The following is a 4629-nucleotide window of genomic DNA, read 5'->3' as shown; positions in this document are numbered from 1 at the left end:
CCCCTCCGGCAGCCGCAGCGCTGCGCCCGGCTCGGCACTGCGCGCCCGGACTGCGCGGAGCCGACGCCGTGTGGTCAAGGACGTTGCGCTGGAAACTTCTCCCGTCTCTTCGGGCTGCTTGGGAGCGAGCTGGAGGGGGGAAAAAAAGGAAAAAGAACAAGGCTGTGCTCCATAGCCGGGAAGGGAGCGCCCTCTGTTGACACCATGCTGCGGGGAGAGGAGACGCCCTGAGGGAGAGCCTCAGCGCCAGCGCGGGCCGGCGCCGGCGCCGGCTCCGCGGCAGCGTTTGCGGCGCTGCCGGGGTCTCGGCGGGCGCGGCGGGACAGCGCCCCTGTCGCTGCTAAAGGGGCCCGAGGCGCATCTGCCTGGTGGCAGCTTTCCCACCGCCCTCCATGTGCAAGACCTTGGCTGTATGGAAATGGGAGACTCCTCTCTAGCTTGCTCCCGGCAACCGGAACCGGGGGGCATCCGAATCCCGAGCTCCGGGCTTGGGCCCGCACGGGCGTGCCCGCCAAAGGATTGGGAAGCATCTGAAGCCCCAGGTGGGGGTGGAGGATGTTTGCCCGCAGTAGGGCCACATACGGTTCTTGAATGACTCACGGATCTGGAATCAATTTGGCTGATTTGGCTTGGAACACAACACATTTTCCTTAAAAAATAAAAGAATATAAAAAAATCTGCGATCACGCGGCACCTGGGTAACTCACCCTTTCCTTGTTGGTGAAGTTGCACGGGTGAAGCTAGCGGGCACGAGGAAGCCTGTTGCACAGGTGGCCCCAAGTTGGACCTCACTCAGTCCCCAGTTCTGTTGATTCTGGGGTCTGAACCGGACAGGAGTGACTCCCCCGAGCTGCCTCGGTGGCACGGGCTAAAACAGTAAGGCGCAAGCTCTGAGGAGCAGCTCCCAGCCCTACTGAGGGAGAAGCTGCCCAAGGTCCACGATCACCTTTCAGAGCAGAGCTCCACTGTACAAGTGTTGTGCAGCCCTTGGTACCTAACGGGCTCCCTCTGACAAGCTGGAAAAATACTTTGCTGGATTACTAGCAGCTGACCACAGTCTTGCTGCCCAATGGTCATATTTAGAACATAAAACGTTCTGCTTCCTGTGTGGATAAATTCAAAACAAGGTTTGGAGATATGGTTCTAATATTTTCTAACAGGAAGTCTTGTCCAAACATTTGTCCTTCCTCTCTGCTTTCAACCCAACCAGGCTCCTCCCTTAAATACCATTTATTTTTCTTTTTAGCTGTCTCCAAACTGTTAGCCACAATGAGCTATGTACACTTTTTCGCAAGACACACTGGCATTGCAACTCTACCAGACTGAAGGAGAGAATAGATCCAAAAAGTGACTTTTAGATGCTGTAGTTCTCCAGCGCCATGAATGACGGGAGCAGCCACAGACACTGCCAGCAGTCTTGGCAGCGGGGGGAGGGGCGGCGAGTGCCGACCAGAGGTTGGCAACCACCTGCAGACGCCGCCAGCAGCATCAACAGCAGCCATCGCTGGCTGATCACCCACAGATGCCGCTGGCCGTGTCAACGATGGGAGGAGAGGAGGTAGCAAGTGGCAACCGCCCACAGCGGGTTTCTAGGGGGTGCACCACCACACTTGGGGGTGCACATGCACCCGTGTGTACCTGCTACGCGTTGCCAGTGTCCAGTGCCATGTGCATGTTTTGCAATGCAGTCGTGAAATGGGTGGGAAAAGGTGAAATAGAGTGAATAGAGTAGAAATGCCAACTCTGTAGACATCAGTGCGCAGAAAGCAGCCACAGCTAATTCGTAGCCACTGAGAGAACTTTTGACAGCTCTGACTAGATTTTCCCCTCTGCTGGCTGGGTTTGCTCTTGCCCCCCCTGCCCTTTCCCTGCCAGTTCCTTCACTCCCTCTTACCCCTCCTCATCCCTGCCTTGTGCCTTTCACTCCTTTCCTTGCCTTTTCTTTCCCTTGAACTTAATCCCAACCAATTAACCCACCTCCAAGAAATCACAGCACCAACTAAATTGTTGCTCTCAGATTGTTCGCACTTCTGATGTGTGCCATGTGGAGCTGCCTGGCCAGGAGGGGCTCCAGCCTGGGGAATCTGGGGGGAGAAGTGAAGGAATCCTTTTCTTTTTTCCAGTTTGAACTGAACTGAAATCAGTGCTATTTTACTTGTCTGCAGCCTGGACGCCCCAGTAGCGTTTTGTTTAGGAAAAGCAGAAAAGCTAGAAGCTGCTCAGCGAAGCTGACATCTCACCCATCCCAAGCCCTCTGGCGCCTGGGCAGCCCTGCCATATGATTTTCTGGAGCCACAGGCCTTAGCAGCTCATGCAGGGCTGGATTAACACATAGGCAAACTAGGCACATGCCTAGGCCCTGAGCTGCAAAGGCGGCCCTTCCCACCGCAGCAGCGCAAATGGCCCTGTCCGCCTCCCTTCCCTCCCCTGCGCTTGCTACTGCTCTGGCTGGTCCTAGCAGCAGCTCCAAGCCCTGCTCCCTGGGGGCAGCAGTGCTGGGGTGGGGCTCTCGACCAGCCTGGCAGTCTGTTTGCCTAGGACCCACTAGTTTGTTTGAGTTTGTTTGCCTAGGGCCTACTAAAGGTTAATCCAGCCCTGAGCTCATGCCAGGATTTGCAGGCTCTGGAACTGGCTTCCCATTAGAATCTCGAAAGCTCTGAGAATCTGCAAAGCGAACAGCCCGGCCAGTAGCACAACTAGGGGTGGGCGAGCAGCTGGGGCCCATGGCTCTCCTGGGTTGTCCTTGTGTAGAAGGGACATCCCTCTGCCCTGTGTGGCTGCTCTTGCGCAGGGGGGAGGGAGACTGGACCCAGTGATGCTGGGTGAAATAGCATGCAGCACATCCAGGGGACACTTGTAAGGAAACCTTGAAATGCTTTCTTTCCTTTTCATTATTGATTTCCTGGGGCAACGAGCATGCTGAATCTTGTTTTTTTGTAATCCCTCCTCCCCTTTCACTTATTCAATTAAGTACCATATACAATGAGAAGAAAGTTATTCAAGCTGAAATTTACTTTTAATACAAAGAAAACCATAGTGTCCAAAATGTTCAGCTCTTCCAGCAGAGCTCCTGTCCCATCCCAGTCAGGGACCAACCCCACCAGAGATGGGGAGCTTGGGAACCTCAACCCTGGAAAACATGAAGGAAGAGGCAAGGGCCTGTCAAGGTCGGAATTTACTTAGAAATTGGATTTTAGATGCAATTTTAAGAATTTCTCCTTTTGACAAAGAGCATTGAACACTGGACCCTTAGATTAAAAGGCTGATACTTTTCCAACTGAGCTATGCAGGCTCTGCGTAAAAGCTGGCCTGTTGCTGTTACTGTCCCAAACCTTAAGTGTGGGGCTTCTTCACTGAAGGATGCTACCTGTTCTGCCTCACCTGCTGCTTTGCAACCAGTTGCATTTTGGTCTGGAAAAAATAGGTCTCTTTTTTCCATTTTATTCCACATGTGAAGGGTTTTCTTTTCACTGGGAGGAAAAAAGAATCTACTCCAGTGAAATGGGTACAGACTTGGTTTTCTTCCTCTTGTTAGCATGCACAACCAAAACCATGGAATTAGGCAAAGGTCATTTCTCATGGTGTAAACAGATACAAAAAAAGCTTGCCTCCACTTAATCTTCCCACTCTTCTCTCCTAGGAGAGCTCTCAGCAAGGCAGGTGCCCAGTTTTATGGCCAGCAGTGGCAGTAGGTGAACATGAGGGCCATTAGGCAGAGGCAGAGTATGTATCAGATGGTGCAAACAGAAAAATAACACTAATGCCTGGGCACCACCAGTCAGAGAACCTGGCTGTACCACAGCTTGAACTCAGGACTCTTCTGCATCTAAGTCAGAGATAACTACCACTACACCATCAAACCAGAATTGCTTATATTCAATCTTGTTATTCCTGTAAATCAAGACACATGTTAAAGAATTAAATGCTTTGATTCAATGAGTGCATGAGCTGAGGACAAGACTGGTCAGACTGTAGATCCACCAAGACATCCAGGCAGATTTTTCTTTTTCTTCCTAAGGGAGAAAGCATGGAAGTAAGACTGTGACCTTCCTGCCCTGTAGAAGGCCTGGGAGGAGAATGGATCTGGTTGGGCTGGATGAAAAAGCATTGAAGAGGACGTTTTTGTAAGAACACTTCGAAATATTTGGTCCTGAACTTATTTTTAAAACCTTGTAAAAATGGGACTTTTTCTTATGTTAAAAAAACCCAAACCAATAATTCATCACTTGGGAAAGACTGGAAAAAAATACAGAAAACGAGAAAACAAATCTTCCTTTCCCACCTCCAATTTATGATTTTTTTTAAACAAATAGAAGTAGAATTTGAACTGAACAAATTAATGAAGTGGACATTAACCTGGAGCAGGTGATACCGCCCTAGGACTGACAATCCAGCTGTGTCAGTATGGTTATTTGAATCTGGGTAGTTCAGTTCGTAGAGCATCACATTTCTTTAAATCTGTGGCTCCCAGAGCAACAGACATTTGTAGCTTTTCCAGCAAAGAACTCTGACTTCCTAGCAAAGTAACAGGACCGGCCCCTTTTCATAGATTTCATAGACATCAGGGCTGGAAGGGACCTCGGGAGATCATCGAGTCCAGCCCCCTGCCCAAAGGGCAGGAAGTCAGCT

This window comes from Crocodylus porosus, unplaced genomic scaffold (genome assembly GCF_001723895.1).
Source record: "Crocodylus porosus isolate Cpor-Errol unplaced genomic scaffold, CroPor_comp1, whole genome shotgun sequence".
NCBI lineage: Eukaryota > Metazoa > Chordata > Crocodylia > Crocodylidae > Crocodylus > Crocodylus porosus.
This window is presented reverse-complemented; position numbering follows the sequence as displayed.